Below are 24,086 nucleotides of genomic sequence, written 5' to 3' on the forward strand. Positions count from 1 at the left end.
AGAGAAAAAAAGAAAAAAAAAAAGAAAAGAGCACCTGAGAGTCACTAGGTGGCGCTGGTAGGCCAAACAGGATGCAATTTGAAAATGAGCCCGGAGTGAAAGAAAGTTTAAAGGAAGGTAGGACTGTGAAGCAGGACTGGCCTTCCCACGTGCTGCGGCCTAAGGAAAGTGTTATGACCCTCCCCACCCCAGACGTGCACTGACCAGCCCAGATGGCGACGTGGGGGGGGGGGGTGGGGGGGTGGACTGCGGGTGGTCCCCTGTAAATTGCCGGCATGTGCGCTCCGGTCCCTGATGAGCCTGCCGTGCGGTGTGGTGGGGACCGGAGTAGCACAACTTACGATTAGGCTGGAGCCAGACCGGACCGCCGAACACGCTGAGCCGCCCCAAACGTCGGACGCCCGGACCGGAAGTGACGCGGACCCGTGGAAGCGCAAACCGGAAGTGCTTGGACACTTGGACTGGACGGCAGAGGTGAGTAGGGGCTGGGCGTTTAAGTAGGGGACTAACTCCTCCCACAAATACAGGCCTAATGGCCTTATTACATATAAAAATGGTGTAAACAAAGTCATTTTTTGTCACCTTACATCACAAAAAGTGTAATAGCAATCGATCAAAAAGTCATACACACCCCAAAATAGTACCAATCAAACCGTCATCTCATCCCACAAAAAATAAGACCCTACCTAAGACAATCGTACATAAAAAAAACTAGTTTTCTCAGAATATGAAGACACTAAAACTTATTGTGTAAAACTAAAATAAATTAAAAACTATACATATTAGGTATTGCCACATCCACAATAACCTGCTATATAAAGATATCACATTAACTAACCCCTCAGGTGAACACTGTAAAAAATAAAAGATAAAGTGTGTCAAAAAAGCAATTTTTTGTCACCTTACATTACAAAAAGTGTAATACCAAGCGATCAAAAAGTCATACGCACCCTAAAATAGTACCAAAAAAATAGACCCTACATAAGACAGTCGCCCAATTAAAAAAATATATGGCTTTCAGAATATGGAGACTCTAAAAAAGTCATTTTTTTCAAATAAAACTGAAACAAACAACCCCAATTTTTTTTGTCATATTTGGTATTGTCGTGTCGTGTGCCAAAACTGCTATTTTTTGTTACCTTGCCTCACAAAAAGTCTAATATAGAGCAAACATAAATCATATGTACCCTAAAATAGTACTAACAAAACTGCCACATTATCCCGTAGTTTCCATAAGGGGGGTCTTCAAATGTGACATGCAGCTTAAAATGATACCAAGGAAATCTGCCTTCCAAAAACCATATGGCATTCCTTTCCTTCTGCGCAATGCTGTGTGCCCGTTCAGCAGTTTACGACCAGATATGGGGTGTTTCTGTAAACTACAGAATCAGGGCAATAAATATTACGTTTTTTGTTTTTTTTGGCTTTTAACACGTTCAGGACCTTGGATGAAAATACTGGTCCTAACTTGCAGGTACCAATTTCGTCCTGCAGTAAAACTGTCACTGTGAGTAAACACACAGTTGATAAAAACTGAGCTACTTGTAATTCTCCTTCTCTAGTGCTGAGGAGATCAAAGCTGTGGATTAACCTGCCCTTCCTTCCTCAGCTGCAGAGTTAACCCCTTCAGTACTCCTCACACAACTATAGCTCTTCCTTAGTGCTATGTTTGGGGAGCTGTGTGACCAGTGAATGTCATTTACAAAATGATCCAAACATGAAGTAGACATATGGGAAATGTAAAGTAAACTATTTTAGGAGATATTACTATCTGTTTAAAAAGCAGAGAAATAGAAATTTTGAAAATTATGGTAAATTTGGTATTTTTTATAAGTAAAAATGAAATATTTTGACTCAAATTTACCGCTGTCATGAAGTACAATGTGTGACGAAAAAACAATCTCAGAATGGCTTGGATAAGTAAAAGCATTCCAAAGTTATTACCATATAAAGTGACACATGTCAGATTTGGCTAAAATGGCCAGGTACTTAAGGGGTTAACCCTTGCTTTATTAGGGGGAAAAATGGATTAAAATGGGAAATCTGCCCAAAAAGTTAATTTCTGAAATTCCATCTCCATTTTCCTTTAATTCTTGTGTAACACCTAGAGGGTTAGCAATGTTTGTAAAATCAGTTTTGAATACCTGGAGGGGTGTAGTTTCCAATATGGGGTCACTTTTTGGTAGTTTCTACTCTAGGGGTGCATCAGGGGGTCTTCAAATGTGACATGGCAACTTAAAATTATCCTAGTGAATTCTGCCCTCCAAAAACCATATGGCGTTCCTTTCTTTCTGCACCCTGCCATGTGCCCTTACATCAGTTTACGGCCACATATGGAGTGTTTCTGTAAACTACAGAATCAGGTTAATAAATATTGAGTTTTGTATGGCTGTTAATCCTTGCTTTGTCAGCAGGAAAAAAAATGATTAAAATAGAAAATCTGCCCAAAAAGTGTAATTCAGAAATTTCATTTACATTTTCCTTTAATTCTTGTGGAACACCTAAACGGTTAACAACGTTTATAAAATCAGTTTTGAATACCTTGAGGGGTGTAGTTTCCAAAATGGGGGTCACTTTCTTGGAGTTTCTACTTTAGGGGTGCATTAGGGGGTCTTCAAATGTGACATGGAAACTTAAAATTATCCCAGTGAAATCTGCCTTCCAAAAACCATGTGGCGTTCTTTTTCTTCTGTGCCCTGCCGTGTGCCCGTACAGCAGTTTACGACCACATATGGGTTTTTGTAAACTACAGAATCAGGGCAATAAATATTGGGTATTGTTTGGCTGTTAACCCTTGCTATGTTAGTGGACTTCAGACCTTAACTGGTCCTTAAAAAGTGGGTTTTGGAAATTTTCAGAAAAATTTCACGATTTGCATCTAAACTTCTAAGCCTTCTAACATCCCCAAAAAATAAAATGGCATTCACAAAATTATCCATACATGAAAAAGACATATCGGGAATGTAAAGTTATAACTATTTTTAGAGTTATTACTATCTATTATAAAAGTAGAGAATTGAAATTTGGAAATTTGCTAATTTTTCAAAATTTTTGTTAAATTTGGTATTTTTTTATAAATAAAAATGGAATTTTTTCACTCAGTTTTACCACTGTCATGAAGAACAATATTTGACAAAAAAACATTTTCAGAATGGCCTGGATAAGTAAAAGCGTTTTAGAGTTATCGACACATAAAGTGACACATGTCTGACTTGCTAAAAATGGCCTGATCCGCAAGGTGAAAAATGGCTGGATCCTTAAGGTGTTAATGGGCATGCTTTGATAAACACAGCATGTGTCACGGGGCGCCAGTACGGCTTTGCTAGCTGGGAGGCTCCCTGCTCCTATGTCTTCCTTGAGCGCCAAGCTGATCACTCAATGCTCGATTTGTCTGTCTGTCGGTCATGTGACGCTAGCCACGTCACATGACCCTCAGACCCCACTATAAATACAGGCAGCCTGCTGGCCACAAGTTGCCTGTTAATTCTAGGTTCCTGGCTATTCGTTGGACTACTGATTACTCTCCTGATCTTGTTCCCTGACGATCCTCTGCCTGCTCCTCCTGTACTGCGCATCCCTCCTGGTATTGTGACCTCGGCTCCCACCTGACTACTCTTTGCGGACTCCTCTGGTACTTCTCTACTCTCCTGGTATTTGACTCTGGCTTCTCCTGACCATTTTTTGCTTAACCCTTTGTACTGCGTAGCTCTCTTGGTTCTGACCCGATCCGTTCACATTCCATTATTTGTGTCTTGTCTGTCTTCCCAGCACGTATCCTAAGTTAGGGACTGCCGTCTAGTTGTCCCCTGTCATTAGGACTTGCGAGGCAAATAGGCGGGGCCAGGTGTGAGGGTGGAGCGCAGTGGTTACTATCCTCCCCCCTATGTGTAGTGTACGTGACCGTCACAGCACGCCCATTATACATACAATATTCTTGGGGTGGGGGAATTTTTTAAGTCAGTTTTGCTTGAGTCTGCATTGGAGTACTTTGTGCCACATTTGTCAAATGTCACAGGTTTGATAAAATTGACTTGTCCTTAAACCTAACACTTCTGTCTAGAAAAAGCTACTCCAGTTTTCCTACTCCATCCTCTTCCTGGAGTGAGATTTAAAAAAAGTGGCAATGATAGATCTGGAGTGAAAATCCATTAACATAGCTAACCACACCCACTCTCAACCCATATTACAAAACTGGAGTGAGTGGTGGAAAAATGCAAAAAGCCACAAAATTTGCATGAGTGTACAAAATTTTGGCACAAGCAATTGCAAAAAGAGAGTTGCAAAAGCCCTATTGTGTGACTTTTTGATGCCAGAATTCTGGAGTGAAGGCAAAATCAGGGCCTTGGTGTTTTATGGCTTTTCCCTTCATTGACTTTAGTGCAGAGGCTAAGGGTATGGCCACATAGTCATGTTTTCTGATGCAGTTTTGGAAGCCAAAATCAGGAGTGAATTAAAAAAAGAGAAGTCATATCTGTCTTTTATACTTTTTATCTTTTTATGATTTACTCCTGAATTTGGCTTCCAAAACTGCATCAGTAAACCATGTCTTGCTCACATAACTGTCACTTTCTTTATACAATATATCAATGTAGACAATAACTATCAGCCTGGAGTTCAAAGAGGATTGGCTATACTGATACACAGCGATGGTCAGTTCGCAGTGTTCGCCAGCGAACACATGCGGGCTGCCATCTTTAGTAAGGTAGACTCACCCGTCCGGCGATGCACAGGTAAGCCCTTACCTGTGCCTGTGCCGGGAGCTGGTCTGAAATCAAATGCAGTCACCGGGAGCAGGCAGTTCCCAGAACAGCCGCCGGGGGCCTTCATCGGGCTGTTCTCAGAACTGCCTGCTCCCAGTGACTGCATTTGATTTCAGACCGGCTCCCAGCACAGGCACAGGTAAGGGCTTATCTGTGCATTGCCGGACGGATGAGTCTACCTTATTGAAGATGGCAGCCTACGTGTTCGCTGACGAACACTGTAAATTGACCATCACTGCTGATACATAGTCAAAGCCGCAGCTGTGGACAAGAGAGTTTTAGCCTCTTAGTGTAAATCAGAATGGGGGAAATTGTGCAGTCTGAACTATATTCAACAACAGTGTGCATGACCTGTCAATGAATCTACAGTCCTGAAAAAAATTTCTAACATTTTTAAGGAGGAAAGTTATTAATCATTTGCAGCCAGCCAAAAAGTATTGCAGGTGCTTTGTAAATATGGTGTTTGTTTCTATTTATGTAAAACTAGACACCACTTTAAATCCATGAATAGTTCAGGAGAGACACTATAGGATTTGACTTTGTTCGCTATATACAGTATATATATGTTTGTGGGAAAGGGGGCCACCTCCTCCTCATCCCAAAAAGGCAATAGGGTGCAAACACGCAGTCAAAACATGACACCATCACCTCAAAGGGCCCTAAGACCCTGCAATAGATGCATACAAAGCTACGGCGCAAGCCCCTTCAGAGTTGCTGATGCCCACTATTGGCACTCGTTTAACGACCTTTCAATCTTCATTGGATGTCATTGTCTCACAAATAAATGTTTATGGGTGAACATTACCAGAGGCTGAACAACATGACTTGGAGCAGGCAATACATGCTTGTCAGGAGTAGAATTGAATAATAAAATAGAGGACCTTGAAAACAGATTTTTGCGCAATAGTTTGCGTTTAATAGGAGTCCCTGAGTCAGTTTGGCGTTACTAGATCTCACCTCTCAATGGCTTCCGAAAGCCCTGAAGCTTGGCGATAAGATTTCTGTGGAAAGAGCTTACAGAATCGGGCAAGCTTCTAGCCTTTGCGGATGATATGTTGCTTTTCATATCCAATCCTAGACACGCTATGCTGGGCATCATGTCTACTATTGAGAAGTTTGGGATGTTCTCCGGTTTTAGGGTTAAAGGTGCTATCCAATTTTAAAAATGCTCTCCACAATGTGCGGGCCCCTCCTATAGATCATACTTGTCCCACTTCCCAGCAGGATCCCTGAGCCAGACCATCCATCTCCATTACTCTGCTACTTTCTAGGCCATGAACAAGGTCCGGGATGGACCGAAATGTTGGCCATCTCTGCAGTCGACACAATTGGATGGAATAAAATATTACATTTATTGGCAATCTACATCTGTATGCCGTGATCTCTTTTCTCTATGATTGTATTAGGTAATTACCCCATCACAGAGCACAGGTTCCGTAATTTAAAGTGGAGTCCCAACCAACCATTATTACTTGTATACTCATTGTGTGTTTGAGCAACCACTTATGTCTGAATCTACCCCAGACGCCATCCATCTCCTTTACTCTGTTACATTCTAGGACATGAGCAAGGTCCGGGATGGACCGAAACGTTGGCCATCTTTGCAGTTGACACAATTAGATGGAATAAAATATAACATTTATTGGCAATCTACATTGTGCCGTGATCTCTTTTCTCTATGATTGTATTGGGTAATTACCCCATCACAGAGCACTGGTTCTGAAATTTAAAGTGGAGTGCCAACCAACCATTATTACTTGTATACTCCTTATCCCTGCACGGCCGCCGCTGCATCTCCCTGTCATGCGGATCAAAACATCCAGCGACTGGGGGTGCAGCCAATAGCATGCCATGACGGTGACCAGCCCCCTTGCATCATTGGTGACTTTCTGGATTGGCTAAGTGCAGAAATGTTCCCTCATATAGCATTGGAGGCATTACTACATATTCCTAACTTTCCAGTATTGTGGTCCACTATACAAGCTTGGAGAAGGGTTAGGAAACTCTGTAACCTTGATAGTTATCACACCTCGTTCCAACCATTTTTTGTTTACCCGCATTTTTGGGGGGCAAACCTCCCAGGATATGTAATACTCTAGCCACTCGGGATGCTCCTTAGCACTAGACTTATTATATACTAATTTCTCAATTCTGCTTTATGAGGTAGCCACGCAAAAGTTCCTGGCATTCTCCAATAATGTTTTCCTTTTCTTGCAAGCACATAGTTTTGTTACTAGATGTCAAGAGGGGTAGACCAGGGAGTCGGTGGGAGAGTGTTTGAATGTCTTTCTTAAACAAACACAGTCATGCTCTACTTTGACTAGTAATATTTATTATTTTCTTAAACCATCATGGTCTTGGGATGTGGAACATAGGGGACCCTATAAATTGATTATGGATCTGCCTAATAAAGATGTTCAGGCTATTTTTATGCTACCTTGAAAATCCAAAAACATAACCAGGTTAGCAGTTATTCTGATATGGCTATGTTAATTTTCCATGGGGCTTATATTTCTCTATGCATACATCATAAGATAGGAGAATATTCTCCAGGAGAATATTTCTGTTGTTCTAAAATGTTGTTCTGCGAGGAGCCAGATTCAGATATTTTTCATCACTTCATCACTGGGGATTTTCTAGGGTTCAAGAACTATGAAGGAAAGTGGGGACTTATCTACACCCTAAGTATCATGTGAATGATCCAGATCCTTACTGGACTATTTTTAGTCTCCTTCCGGAGTCCCTAACTTAGAAGTGACAAAGCTATGATACATATTTGGGCAGCAACCGCCAGAAAGAGTATTTTGCATTATTGGCTCAACTCAGTTATACCCTCTCTTTCTTTGATCAAGAGCAAGATCTAATTTTTATTTGAAATGGACCGGATACACGCTCTTATGGATAAAGAAAAACAAATTAAGTGTATTTTTCGACATGTGGTCTTTGTTTATTGCACCAAGAGACACACCATTACAGCTGAAATCACACTTTCAACACACATCATGGTATTTATTGGAGGTTCTTCACAGTAGAATACCTATACCTAAATCACACTTTGAACACACATTATGGTATTTATTTGAGGTTCCAGTAGAATACCTATATCTGACCTGAATAATCCTAGATTTCCAGTTGGAGTAGTAGCTCATAGCGCACATACCTGGGGGGAGGCGAAGTTTGTTTGGGATATGTTGGTACTGTAAACTCAATTAAAAATAAAAAGTAGCTGGAGCTTCATAGCCACCCATTTATCAAACCTTTCCACCACTTCTCTAAGTAGAATAATCATAAAATCCAATGCCATCTTACAAATCATGGTCTCTTTCCTCATTGTGGGTGACAGAATCAAGAGGGGTCCATAAACTTTCAGTTGAGTCCCTCTCTCTCTCAAGGAGAGAGAGCACAGCATGTGAGCACTTCTCTTTCCTCGTTTTATGAAAACTCTGTGACCCTTAAAGGGGTATTTTGGTCATAAAAAGTTATCCCCTGTTCACATGATCGGGGATAACTTTCAGATTGGTGCTGGTTCTAATGCTAGGAACCCGACTGATCAAGAGAACGATGGTCCCCTACCCTGTGGAGCCCCTGAAATGGAAGGAGTGGCTGGTAGAAAATTTATGCTGCCACTCCGTTCATTTCTATGAGAGCACCAAAGATAGATGAGTACAGCACTAACTGATAACTTGTTATAACCAGAATACCCCTTTAAAGCCTATTGCAGGTTCACTAACAGGGGTATGACAGTATTAAAAAATATCACCTATTATGTTAAGTACACGTTACTGATTTCACTTCTGATCCAGTTGTAGCTTCCTTTTTTTAAATTATATTATTACTTTACATAACATTTCCATATTCTTCAGCCAGTGGCGTACATAGAGAAGGAAGGGCCCCATAGCAAGAATCAAACCAGGTACCCCAACCCAGGACAGAAGGGTTTCCACCTAAACCCCTTTTAATGACCCTTGGGCCATTTTTCCACTGCTTTATTTTCTAAATGTTGTTCCTTTAGAGGGTAGAGTCCTGACCAATTTTAACCCCCAGTAGAAGAGGAGATGATCCCAACTGGACCCCCTCTTGCCCTGGGCCCCATAGCAGTCGCATGGTCTGCCGCTATGGTAGTTACGCCCCTGTCTTCACCACTGTAAGAGATTGCCATCACTTACATCAGTCCCTTTCACTATTGGGGCTCACAGTCTTAATTCCAAATGAATTTATCTCTGTTTTTGGAGTGTGGGAAGAAACCAGAACACTAAATGGAAACCTATACAAAGAGAACATTAAAACTCCAGGCAGATGTTATCCCTTGTGCTGGATTCGAACCCAAGACCCCTGCACTGCAAGGCACCAGTGCCAACCACTGTTGTTTATTACTCACTACTGTATATGCCACCTTTAACTTTGCAGAGGTAAAGGATTTGTCTCTGTTCAGAAAATGGCATTTATCATGTAGAGAGAGTTAATACAAGACACTCATGTATTGTGATTGTCCATGTTGCCTCCTTTGCTAGCTTGATTAATTTTTCCATCACATTATACACTGCTTTTTTCTAGGGATTACGACCACCGCTGCAGCGCAGACAGGAGGTAGCCAGGACGGGAGCTGCTGCACGTGCATGTCTATGTGCGCTCCCACGATCTCGGCTACCAGATGCTAGCGATTTTAATGCATTTATTCGTCTTTGTAATGACCACAATCAATGATACACTTGGATATTTTAAGAAATACCCTGATGCAATCTTAAAACCACAGACACAATGCTTCTTTTATTACATCCTGCATATGAAAAATAATTTGTGTCTGGACTGGTTCTAATTGTAAACATCATCTACCCTTAAAATGTTTGTGTTTCAGAAAGGCTGCAAGATGCCTCAACACCATAGTCCACAAAATAGAAAAGACTCATTACTGCCCTTCCCTGGTCTGGTCCTCTGCTGCTCCGACTCTGCTGTGGTCCTCACTGAACTGCACTTCCTGTTGACATAGCTACAGACACTAGGAAAAGCCCACTCAGCCAATACGTGATCTAACAGTTGACTGGCTGAGCAGGCCTTTTCTATTGTTTCCAGCTGTGTAGAGCAGCAGAGACCTATGCATCATCAGAATGGCAATGGCGATTGATGGAGGTCAGTATTGACTCTTTGTTGATTGTAACATCTTCACACACACTTTACTAAAAGCTATGATAAATGTGAAGTGAAATGAATTTGGTAACGTTCTTTAATTGTTTGTTTTTTTACTTTTCTTTGCGTAATAGGCAACTGATTCCACTTTAGAATCAGTACTCTTGTACATGACAGCTGTAATGCATATCTACTTTACAGTATAATAGCTCAGTAGCACACTGGGACTTTTTTGCTTTTAATGCACTTGATCGTCTTTGTAATGACCACAATCAATTATGCACTTGGATATTTTAAGAAATACTCTGATGCAATCTTAAAACCGGGGAAACAATGCTTCTTTTTCTATAGCCTACATATGACAAAGAAATTACTGTCTGGACTGGTTCTAATTATAAACAGCTTTTAAGAAACCAAGAGAACTCATCTGTCCTTAAGATGCCTGTGTTTCGGTAAGTCTGCAGAATGCCTCAAGACTATAGCTGCTGTATGATTTCCCCCCCCCCCCCCTAGGTTTCTTATTCATGCTACTTTATTTTTATCTGCAGGTTACACATTATTAAATGCGAATTAACAAGACGACTTTGTCTCTTCTCTTTGTCTGTTCACTATTATTCATTCATGTAGGTATTAATCTGGCCTGGTGTCTTCTGGAGAAGTATTTTACCAAACAAGTACATTTCTCTGGACTATTAGTTATTTTTCAACATAAAGGGGGACATTTATCAAGATCAGTGTTTTACTTGATGGTTGTAATCTGTCCCCTGTTTGCTTTAGGTGCGCCAAAGCAGAAATCTACACCAACAAGGGAGCCTTTGTAGATCCCCACTATAATATAGGCCAGTTTTGCTGGCATAGATTATAATAACTCTGAGAGGCCATATCCATAACCATATCCAGCCCCTCACCACTTGCTACTTTGAAAAGTGGGGTGCAGTACCTAAACTCCCAAAAGGTGCAAATGATGTGCACCATAGTTTGCAACTTTTTGCATTATTTTTTATTATTTGCATATCATTGACATTTCTATTCAATCTATGATTTCCTAATTCTGTAGCTTTTGCTTCTTGGTGTAGCAATTTCAATGTTGAGGAGTGAGGAGGTATGAAACCTCCTAAATTATTTTTGCACACTTCTCATTGCAATAAGGGAAAGTGTATTTGCCATGTTAAGGATCTGTACCACATTGATTACAGACCGTAGGATCTTATAATCTCCCTACTAACCGGCATAATAATGTATAAAAGTGATTGCCAGCTACAAAAGGTAGCTAGATTCACATCTGCTGCAAAATTCTGTTTTTTTCTAGTCCAATATAGGCACTTTACAGATGCCATTTGTAGTACCCAGGTACAGTGGGTATCTGCAGATGGTTTGTTGTTAAAATGTAATTAAATGTTAGGTTATGCCATGTATTACTCCCAGCATAGTTCTGTATGGTAGTGATGGAGTTAACTATCTCTGGTTAAGCCCTTTGCAGGTGGTGGCTGGCTCCACTCCTAACGCTCTAGTGTTCTAAGAGAAGTAAAGGTCATATGTTCCCTCTCCTTGGGCTTCAGGATTCAGAGACTAACAGATCTCTGTGTTATTGCTACAGCAAAAGAGAAGGAACAAGGTCCAGAAATCTGCATAGGCGAGCCACAAGAGTCAGTCAGTAAGGTAACCGCCATTGAGGGCAATGCAGACTTTACTACCGTGGGGTGATTACAGCTAAAAAAACTACACACTTGAGGAATGACTTGGCCAGTCTTATCATTCAACTTGTACACCGCAATGCGCATTAGAGGTATAATTGCACAAGTGCAGTCGTCTGCCATAGATTCTACTGAGACAGAGACTTTAGCAAGATAGTGTACCAAGAGGGACATCATTTTCATCCTTGCCTGCAGCCATAGACTGCTATCTGGGAGAGAATTTCACTGTGTACAATTGAAACTGTGTTTTGCTTTAGTTGGATGTACTACAACTCCCATTTTACACTGCATTAAACAGAGATATGCTTCCCATATATTGGGTTATGGGGTGAAATTGTACACAACTCAAATTCTTTACAAATTTCCTAAATTATTCTAATTTCAGCGAATCCAAAACATTGTTGATTTGTCTTTCACAAATTACTCAGAATGGCAGCTACCATTTTACTGATCATAAGACAGATGCGTAACAAGGATCCATGGTGTCCCATAGCAAAACTGGAAATTTGACCCCACTTCACCATGACCACTTTTAAGCAAAGTCCAGAACATGATAAGTTTATGATTATGTTGGCTTCCAGATTGCACAAGGATAATGCATAAATTATTATCACAATAGTGGGCATAATAAGGGATGTTTATCAAGACTGGCATATCCATATTCCAGTTTTAATCTCCCTACAGTGGTGTAAAATGTGCCTAATTTATTAAGAGGCAGGTGCCTCTTAAATCAGGCACATCTCTGCCCCGCTGTCCGCCAGAAACTGAAATCTATGCCAGCTACAGACTGGTATAGACTTCAGCTATAACTGCCACCACTTTCTGGCAAAAGTTATAGTAAATGTGTCAGGCAGTGCAAAGCCCCAGAAGTACAGTGAAGACAGCATGGGAGCCACAGTGCTAGAAAAGAGCAGCAGGGAACAGGTAAGCATAGATCTTTTCGCAGGTACCACTGATGGGAGTAATATTTAAAAAATAGAATTGGGATATAATTGGTTCAAAACAAATGGTATGGAAGGGACCCTGTAGATCAGTCATAGAGAGGCCTTTTGGATATAAACCTTAAGTTATTTTGCAGCCCCAAGGGCTACATGTGGATTCTGAATTCAATTAATGTCTAATATAGTTTTGAAAACCTCCAGAACTGTCTTTGGTTTGGTTGGATGGAGGCATCTATAAGCACTTCTTGCTTTGAAGTCGAGATATAAATGTGTTATCTGAGCATGGTGATGATCTGACAGAGATCAGGTGTAAGGCAGTTGTATAGCAACAATGTTAGTAAACAGGAGAAGACACGACAATAGGAAATCCCTACTGCTTATGACACTTGCAGTATTCAAACATTGGCCAGTCGAAGACTTTACCAGGCTAGGAGCTCCATATTTCCTGTTCACAGATAAGATGCTATGTTAGCTGGAGAGCCAGAGTGCCGGTGACATGACACAGCTGAGGACCAGAAAGAAGTGGATAACTCACAAATACAGCTACTGCTAAGAAGATTACATTCGCTACAATTTACCTTATGTACCTTTCTAAAGTGCCATTGAATAACATATTTGTGAGCGCTTCTTTAAGGTTTGTAGTATGAATTAAGGTGGAGATTTATCATCTCCTTTGCGCCAGGAAAGTGGCTTTAAAGAGTCGTAAGCTGACTTTTTAAATGCAATAAAAATGTTTTTTTTAAAAGCTGTAAGTGCCTCTTTTTACTTCACCCTTGCCACTTTTCCAAAAGAAGAGAAAAGGGTGTGGCCAACAACCTGAACAAATTTATCTTCATTTACACTAGTTTTCTGGTGCAAATGAAGCCAGAAATCTACGGCATCTCTGAGCTATCTATCATATACAGGTCTTTCTAAAAAAATTAGCATATTGTGATAAAGTTCATTATTTTCTGTAATGTACTGATAAACATTAGACTTTCATATATTTTATATTCATTACACACCAACTGAAGTAGTTCAAGCCTTTTATTGTTTTAATATTGATGATTTTGGCATACAGCTCATGAAAACCCAAATTTCCTATCTAAAAAAATTAGCATATTTCATCCGACCAATAAAAGAAAAGTGTTTTTAATACAAAAAAAGTCAACCTTTAAATAATTATGTTCAGTTATGCACTCAATACTTGGTCGGGCATCCTTTTGCAGAAATCACTGCTTCAATGCGGCGTGGCATGGAGGCCATCAGCCTGTGGCACTGCTGAGGTGTTATGAAGGCCCAGGATGCTTCGATAGCGGCCTTAAGCTCATCCAGAGTGTTTGGTCTTGCGTCTCTCAACTTTCTCTTCCCAATATCCCACAGATTCTCTATGGGGTTCAGGTCAGAAGAGTTGGCAGGCCAATTGAGCACAGTAATACCATGGTCAGTAAACCATTTACCAGTTGTTTTCGCACTGTGAGCAGGTGCCAGGTCGTGCTGAAAAATGAAATCTTCATCTCCATAAAGCTTTTCAGCAGATGGAAGCATGAAGTGCTCCAAAATCTCCTAATAGCTAGCTGCATTGACCCTGCCCTTGATAAAACACAGTGGACCAACACCAGCTGCTGACATGGCACCCCAGACCATCACTGACTGTGGGTACTTGACACTGGACTTCAGGCATTTTGGCATTTCCCTCTCCCCAGTCTTCCTCCAGACTCTGGCACCTTGATTTCCGAATGCTTCTCTGTAGCCCAGGTCAGGCACTTCTGCCGCTGTTTCTGGTTCAAAAGTGGCTTGACCTGGGGAATGCGGCACCTGTAGCCCATTTCCTGCACACGCCTGTACACGGTGGCTCTGGATGTTTCTACTCCAGACTCAGTCCACTGCTTCCGCAGGTCCCCCAAGGTCTGGAATCGGTCCTTCTCCACAATCTTCCTCAGGGTCCGGTCACCTCTTCTCGTTGTGCAGCGTTTTCTGCCACACTTTTTCCTTCCCACAGACTTCCCACTGAGGTGCCTTGATACAGCACTCTGGAAACAGCCTATTCGTTCAGAAATTTCTTTGTGTCTTACCCTCTTGCTTGAGGGTGTCAATGATGGCCTTCTGGACAGCAGTCAGGTCGGCAGTCTTACCCATGATTGCGGTTTTGAGTAATGAACCAGGCTGGGAGTTTTTAAAAGCCTCAGGAATCTTTTGTAGGTGTTTAGAGTTAATTAGTTGATTCAGATGATTAGGTTAATAGCTTGTTTAGAGAACCTTTTCATGATATGCTAATTTTTTTAGATAGGAATTTGGGGTTTTCATGAGCTGTATGCCAAAATCATCAATATTAAAACAATAAAAGGCTTGAACTACTTCAGTTGGTGTGTAATGAATCTAAAATATATGAAAGTCTAATGTTTATCAGTACATTACAGAAAATAATGAACTTTATCACAATATGCTAATTTTTTGAGAAGGACCTGTATAGTACATATAGTGGTATTCCTGGAAGTCATACAGGATATAACATCTATGAGATTATTGTTTTGAACACCACCATCTATGATAGTGATTGCACAAAATACCAGAGATAAATACATTGCATTCTTCATTTTTTTCTTGCTTTAAAAACATGTAAAAGGAATGTTGGGAATTTATGTAGATGACTCTTTTTATACCACATACTTTCTGGTCTGCTGGCATAGGGGAATCATGGTGCTATAAATATAAATTATTTTGATTAAGTAACTGAATTTATTTTTATCTCTAAAAGTTCTCTATACCATTCTGGCATTCCATTACTATGATTATAAATATATTTTTAAGAAGAATAATTGCTTTTCTCTGTGGCTCCCATGGATTATGGCTTCCATAATGCAACAGTCATGTGATTTGTATTCAACTGCAAAGATCCATACTTAAATATATAATTCTGACCATGTTCCCCTTGTCTGCCAAACCTTGATGATAACTTTGCTAAAATATTGTACTGAAAATAAATTATAAGAGCTGTAATACAGGTTAAAAAAGCTTACTGTATTTTTCACCCTATAAGACGGTTTTTGAGGAGGAAAATGGGAAAAAAAATATTTTAAACCAAAATGTGTGCTTTTGGTGAATTTTGAACTAATAGTGGTCTGTGGATGACACTATTATTGGGGATCTGTGGATGACGCACTGTTATGGGGGATCTGTGGATGACACTGTTATAAAGGGATCTGTGGATGACACTGTTATGGGGGGGATCTGTGGGTGACACTGTTATGGGGGATCTGTGGATGACACTGTTATGGGGGGGTCTGTGGATGACACTGTTATGGGGGAAATCTGAGGATGACACTGTTATATTGGGGCCCGATGTAGCAGTAAGACAGCACTACTACTGTTTATCCAGTAGTTCCAATTTGTAGTGGTGCCTGCATTGTTGGAGCCCGGTCCAAAGGTTCCTGTAGTTGCCAACAATAAATAGTAGAGCCATGGCACTCCAATGGAAATTTTCCTGTACCTTTATTACACCTAAATCAGTAGCGACGTTTCAAACTAACGGTCTTTATCAAGCTTGATAAAGACCGTTAGGTCGAAATGTCGCTACTGATTTAGGTGTAATAAAGGTGCTGGAAAATTTCCATTGGAGTGCCGTGGCTCTACTATTTATTACTGTTATTGGGGGATCTGTGGATGACACTGCTATGGGGGAATCTGTGGATGACTATATATGCATCATCCACAGATCCCCCCATAACACTTTCCTTGTGTAAATAGCGACCCCCAATACAGGGGGTGGAGGCCGGCAACTTGTGTTGGAATCGCGGCGGGGCCCGGTGCAGTCACTGTTCTCTATTACACCGGGCCCCGCTCACAGCAGTATTTATTAAGTGAAGTCATGGATAAAGCTTTGTTAAGGTATAGCAATCCTCTGCAGCAATAGCACATGTAGTATTCACTATGAAACTCACGTAGCAGGCAGGGCAGCCGGCAGCGTAACGTCACTCACTTCGTCGTGTGCCTGCTCCGCCTGCTTCATTCATAAAGGGGGAGGAGCATGCGGGTGAGGAAGTGAGTGACCGGCCAGCCTGCCTGCTACGGGAGTTTCGAAGTGAGTACTATGTGCCCTACTGCTGCAGAGGATTGCTATACCATAACAAAGCTTTACCCATGACTTCACTTAATAAATACTGCTGTGAGCGGGGCCTGGTGTAATAGAGAACAGTGACTGCACCGGGCCCCGCTGTGATTCCAACACAAGTTGCTGGCCTCCAGCCCCTCCTCCCTCCACGCTGATACATCGCAGGCCGCTCTGTGCAGCATCGCGGCCAGCGATGTATCAGCGCAAAGTAAAAATGGCAGCATTCGCCCCAAAAGATGCACTGCCATTTATCCACTTTTGGGGGGAAACAGTGCATCTTATAGGGCGAAAATACGGTAATTGTTAACTAATCTAATAATAAGACAAGGGTACAGAGGTAAAACAGAGTCTGTCACCTCCAAAATCTTTTTCAAAGTAAGCATACTGTCATATAGGGTAGGTGCCCCGAAACATAACCGTGCAGACCTGGAGATCCCTTATAATTTTTAATGTGTCATATGGTACAAGCAATCTAATGATCTTGTGTTCAAGTCCCATAGGGGGGCTAAAATAAACTTAAAAAGTTTTAAAAAATATAAAGAATTCCAAAAAGTAATAAAATTTAAATACCCATTTTACATAGAAAATAGGTGTAAAAAAGATGGTCACATCTTTGGTGTAAAATGAGTTTTAAGCACATTAAAAGTCTCCCTCAAAAAATGAAAAGTTATTGGTGTTGAATATGGTGCAGAACATTTTTTCAAAGTTTTTATTTATTGAAAAGTTTTAATACATACCAAAAACTATACAAATTTAATATTGCTATAATTGTTCTGACCCACAGAATAAATAAAAAAATATCACAATGGCATTTCCACACCATTAAAAAATAATTCCAGCTTCTTAATACATCGTATAGAATATTAAATGATGCCAGTAGCCACAAAGTGCTAATACTGAGAAAGTTATGGCTCTTGGATGGCAAGATTGTAAGCTTGTAGATTGTAAGCTCTTGCAGGCAGGTTCCATCTCTGTACCAGTCTGTTATCAATTTCATATTTATCATATTTGTATTTTTTATATTATGTATGTGTAACCCCTCTTGATGTACAGCACCATAGAACTAATGGCACTTTAAATGAATATAATAATAAAAAGACAAGGAGTGAAAAACAAAAATGCAAAAACAGAAAATGGCTGCATTGGGAGGGGGTTAAGATTACATGTAAAGGGCCTATTACCCTAAAATTAAATGATACAATTATGTGAATTGTCATATTCTCTCATGATGATCAAAATTCTGTTCATACCATAGCTACCGTATACTTGTTTCTGGTAAAGCTGGCCAACAAGCCGTTACAACTTCCATAGGGGTTGTTAATAAACTTTTCTAGATTCCTAAAACGGGGCTTGACTAGACTTAAATACATCCCCTATTCACTAGATAGGGATAAGTGATTGGCAGTGGATCACTGGGTTCTTCACCAAGTGAATGGGGGTCCTGTGACCAATTTGCACTGCCGATCCATTCATTCTTCATAGGACAGCTGGTGATAGCCAAATACAGCACTCTGCTATCTCCTGCAGTCCCATAGAGATGAACCGAGCAGTACACATATTTGACCACTGGTCTATACATTCATACTGGAGGACTTACATCCTCATGATCAGTGGGGGTCCCAGCAGTCAGACCCCCACCGATCAGACACTTAATCTTGGCACAATCCCTTCTCCTGTTTTCTGTGTCGGAAAACAGGCGTCGTTCAACTATAGAACAAAAAAGAAGAATGGCGCACCATAGGGTAATAACGTAGAGATTAAAGATAAAAAGGTATCTCCACTGGGGAGGCTCACCTGATGGAGTTGTGCTACTTTAGGCACAACTCTAATGTGGACGTGTATCAAATTGCCATAAACTCCTCATAACGGATGGTGTGCAGCCCGGGATGGATGCTTCTGTTCAGGGATGCCTGGAGTCCCGCAGAAAGCCAGTGGTTCAGAAAATAGAAAAGATGTCCCACGGCGCACAAACCACCCAAAAGTTGGAGTGATAAGGTTAATAATTTATTAGAGCAAGTGGTACAACGCGTTTCGGGGTTTAACCCCTTCTTCAGGTACAATAGGCTTGCATACATACAGAAAGAATTGTATACATATAAATACAGTAAAAAACCGCCAAATTCGCACAGGGGGCGGGGTAGGGGCGGGTCAGTGGGCGGTCCTGGACAGGCTCTCAGGGTTTTGTGAACAAAAGAGTTAAAAAGCTTTAATATCTATCAAACTTGATTTTGATGCATGGGTTTATTGTCCCTATTCAAGGGCAGATCAGTATTAGTATTCCGATTCCTACATAGTTATTCCAATATAGAGGAATTTGTACGAGAATTAGGGGTGATGTAGGACCTTGTATAGTCATGTGATGTGGTCACATGACCGCTGTCAGGATAGGGTCGTGGGCGTTCCTGCAGCCCTGGTCATGCGGTGCAGGGCGGTCACATGACTGTACCATGTGACCGCCGTCTCAGAGAGATGGTGAGCTTGAGGGGGAGGCGGCCGCTGGGAGCGATGGGCGGTCGCATAGAGCTGCGGCCGGTCACATGCTCGGAGACATCACACTTCTGTCTCCTAGCAACCAGACGCTGCTGTTGTTTTGGAGAGGGGGAGTGTCAGAACGAGCAGACTGGTGAGCAGTGTGTTCGTATTGTGCAAACTTGGAGCGATCGGACCTAGATAAAAACCTGATTCTGGGCTAAAATAAGATAAAAAGACACAGATGAAAAGAGCAGATATAAATAAATATATAAAAGCCAATATAAAGCTAATGTCTGAATGGCAATTAGAACTAATGAACCTAGTATAGGGCTAATTTAGGGAATAAATTTTGGGTCTAAAGGTGCCTGCCCAAGGGTACAGATAAGATATAATAGATAAATAAATAAATAGATAAATGGCATTTAGGCACAATTGTATAAATAGCATTTACATCTTGTATTAGGCTGATTTGCAGATATAGATAGTCAGTGGTTATGAGAGTGAATCCCAATCGGAAAAAAATTGGATTTAGGGTAGATATATAATATTATGGTATTTGATGCATGTGAAATTCCTATTCATTTCTTGAGGATGGCGGAATGCATAGTAAAAAAGTAAGCTAAAAAATGGGGTTGCTACGTCACTGGAGTGGTTTATTGGATAGCAGATTTTTGATAACTAAAGGAGGGTCCTTGAAAGAATAAAGGAGGATCCTTGAAGGGACAAGGGATGTGTGACAAGGGATATGGTCGGGGTGAGGAGGGGGGGGGGTGAGAGGAGGGAGGGGGGAACAAAGGGGGACTTAACAAGGGGAGGGGGTTTAAATTGGGGCTGGGGTATTATTCATGAACTGGACGTGATAAGGTGGATTTTATAGGTTGATTTCAAAAGCCTCATTCAGGCCATATGGGTTGAGGCAATTTAATTTGTAGATCCAGAACATTTCGCTTTCCTTAGTGTCTGAATAATATTGTATCCGTTGGATCTGACTTGCTCGATCGGGGTAACCGTGAATCCCAAAAAAGAGCCTTGATGGTGGACGGTAGCATGTCTGGAGATACTGTGCTGAAGGAATTTTTTCTTCACATTGGATCTGTGTTTATTAAGGCGGTTGCGTAAAGTCTGTATGGTGCGCCCTACATAATGGAGATTACAGGGACACGTAATGAGGTAGATGATGTTGGATGATCCACAGTTTAATTCGTCCTTGATTTTAAAAAATTCATCGTTACGGCCCGTGAAAAAAGTGGTATTGTTCATTGATCTGCAGCAGAGACATCTTGGTTGGTTGCACTTATAGCTCCCCGGGGTCTTAATATCTGCTTGGCTGCCTAGTTCTTCACGTTTGTTCTTCAATTTACTGGGGGCTAGCATATTTTTTAATGTTTTTGCTCGTCTAAATACTAGAGACGGTTGTTTCGTTATTTCAGAGTTCAGGAAGGGATCTTTTCTTAGGATATACCAATGTCTAGACAGAATTTTACGGATGTCTATGTGGTTACTGTTATAGGTGGTTAGAAAATTGATATTGTGGTGTTTGGTATCTTTTAGTTTCTTGTTTCCTGCTAGACATTCGGCTTGTGTGAGTGTTTTTGCCTTATTAAAAGCTGTATCTATGATATCCGTCGGATAGCCTTTTTGTATGAATCTGGACCGGATTACGTTACTTTGTGTGGCGAAATCTTCGTCCCTAGAGCAATTCCGCCTAATTCGCTTAAATTGACTCTACGGAATATTCTTCTTCCACTTCTTGAAATGTTCACTTGAATAGTCCAAATAACTGTTACAATCCACTTCTTTAAAAAATGTTCGTGTGTTAACTGATCCATCATTTATATGAAGCTCTAGGTCAAGATATTCAGCTTTGGATTTGTCACTTGAGCCTGAGAAGGTGAGACCCCAATTGGTGGAATTTAGGTCCTTAATAAAATCATTAATTGTTAAAATGTCGCCTTCCCAGATTAAAATCAGATCGTCGATGTAACGACGATAAAAAATTATATTTTGTGTCCAATATTTTGATTTGTAGATAAAAGTGTCTTCAAAAGCCCCCATAAAAAGATTGGCGAAACTAGGCGCGAAACGCGTACCCATCGCGGTTCCTTTGGTCTGTAAATATAGATTCTCTTCAAACTTAAAAATATTATGGGTCAGGATAAAATCAATACTTCTTAGGATAAAATCATTTTGTTCAGCCGGTAATTGGTCGTCGGTATCTAAAAAACTTTTTGCACATTTGATACCCAATTTATGCTCGATATTCGAGTAGAGTGATGTAACGTCTAGGGTCAGCCAATGGTATGTTTCCTTCCATTTGATATTCCGTAAAAGTTGTATTAGGGTAGTAGAATCTCTCAGATAAGATGGTAATTGTACTACATGTTTCTGTAGAAAGATATCGACGTAGTGAGATAGATTGCACGTGAGTGATGAGATTCCTGAGATAATAGGACGGCCCGGGGGATTTGAGATACTCTTGTGGATTTTGGGTAAATGGTAAAAGGTAGCAATAACTGGGTTTGTGATGAGGATGTAACTATGTTCCTTTTTGCTCAGGATGTGGGATGCTGAGTTGATGAGAGCTTTGAATGATTGTTGGTGTTCCATAAGAGGGTTTTCGGTCAACTGTTGATAATATTCTGTGTCAGACAGGATCCGATTCGCTTCCTTGATATAGTCATTCCTATCCTGAAGGACAATGCCACCTCCTTTGTCCGCATTGCGGATAATTAAGTCCGGATTATCCTGGAGCTGTTTGATGGCCAGTTTCTCTTTGGCACTGAGATTATGTTTCTCAATTTGTAGTTTATCGACTGATCTGAAATCGTCTAAAACCAGATCATAAAAAGTTTCTATAAAATTCCCCTTGTGGTGTAGGGGGTAAAAATTAGACCGTGGTCTCAGGTCAGTATTGATGAAATTTTCCTGAGATGTGGATTCTACTTGCACTTCCATTGGGTCTGCCTCTTTTTTATTTTTCGCTATGATGTTAAAATGTCTCTTTAAGGTGAGGTTTCTGATGAAATTGTGTAGATCGAGGAAAAGATTAAATCCATCCGCTTTCGCAGATGGGCAGAATGAGAGGCCCTTTGATAGAACCTTTCTTTTTTCATGGTCCAATGGATGGCTAGAAAGGTTGAAGATCTTTATGTCCTTTTTCTGATTGCGTGCTGACATCAAAGTCTTCTTTTGGGTTTGGCCCCCCCTACTTCCTCTCCTACATTTTTTCTTTTTAAGTTTCTGGTTCCCAACGGACGGAAATAGTTGGTGATTGTAACCGTGGTTGGGCTTTTCAATATTGGGTAGGCTGAGATTGGTGTAAGTAGGGGGGGTAGGGATAAAAAAGAAGAGAGCTGGCCCTTTGGTATCTGTAGGGAAAGGTCAGAGAGGGCCGTGGCTCCAAGGTCTGGATCTAAAGCTGGACAGATTTGGCCTGTGGGTGGCGTGGTCAGTCCTATAGGGGCGGTACCTAATTGAGTAGGGGACTCGGTGTGTAATGTAAGTAGTGAATCCAATTCTACTGATGAGGACGGCGACGCTGAGGTGGTGGACAATCTTGTCAGCGGTTTGTGTGTGGAACTCTTGATGAAAGAGGTGGGTGGTAAATTCAGGGGTGCACAGTTGGAGAGCACTTCTTGGCTGAAAAGGTTAGGGGTTGGATTGGTGGTGTGGGGGGGTGGTGGGGGGGACCCTCCCCCATTGATCGTTGTGGAAGGGTGCGCAGTCCTAGGGGATAACTCTATTACTGTAGAGGGGGTGTCTACTGTTAAATTTGAGAACATGGTGTCACATGGAATGGGCGAGTGATGCAGATTGGATGCATGTTGACTAGACCGTTGGTGCTGTTTCCCTGGGTGGGCCTTAGATCTGGTGAGTTCTTGCTTCCTAGGGGGTGGGGCATGTCTGCTACTATGGACATATGTGCTTCTATGCTGGGATCTTTGATCACCCTGGTGGGCACCATTAAATGGTGTTCTAGTGTTGGGGGCCCTGCCCTTTTGGTAGGTAGGTCTCTGGTTATTATCTGGAGGTTCATTGTTGGTTGTATAGGGTTTTATCCAAAATTGGATATTATCTGTCTCGAAATCGGTTCTATCCCTTAGAAGTTTGCCTGCTTTTTTATTCAGAATGTCTTTTTCTATGGCCATAGTCCGTGTAGTGATTGTTCTCTCATATTTGGTGAAAGACCGGTGTGTTTTGTGTATATAATTTATTATTTATATGTATACAATTCTTTCTGTATGTATGCAAGCCTATTGTACCTGAAGAAGGGGTTAAACCCCGAAACGCGTTGTACCACTTGCTCTAATAAATTATTAACCTTATCACTCCAACTTTTGGGTGGTTTGTGCGCCGTGGGACATCTTTTCTATTTTCTCCTGTTTTCTGTCAGATTTGCTGCGCAGGACTCTAGAATAGCCAGGCGACAACACTGCTTTCCCAAACAGAGGTGAAACAGCTGAATACAATATATACCACCCTGAAAGATAAAGATTCAAACCTGTTATTTTTACATTAGTGGGAAATGAGCCTTGACTTATTGAATTGTTTATTAAAGGGGTTGTGCAGGATCCAAAAAAATGCCATTTAATTGTTTAAACCTCGTCCAGTCTCCTATAGAGCATAATAGTGTACCTGTCAACTTTCCCTTCAGTCTCCATGCTCCTGCTACATTCCATTCTATTTCCATTCCATGATCACATGGGTCTGACATCACAACCATTTGGAACCAGAGGAAATATAGGGGGTCATTTGCTATCAGAAATTTGCCTATATTAGGCATATTTCTGGCGCAGATTGCGGCACAAAGGTTATTTGTGACGCAATCTGTGACTTTTCTTCGCTCACGCCAAATCTAGAAAAGTGGGCAGGAAAGGGGACGGGCGGGTAGGCCCATCTCATTAATCACTTTCTACGCCTGTTTTAGGTGTAGAAAATGGTCTAAATGTGAGCCAACAAGGAAGCTGTCTTAAATTCAGGCCAGCGCCTTCTGTATGCCTTCGTC

This window comes from Bufo gargarizans, chromosome 4, assembly GCF_014858855.1.
Source record: "Bufo gargarizans isolate SCDJY-AF-19 chromosome 4, ASM1485885v1, whole genome shotgun sequence".
Lineage (NCBI taxonomy): Eukaryota > Metazoa > Chordata > Amphibia > Anura > Bufonidae > Bufo > Bufo gargarizans.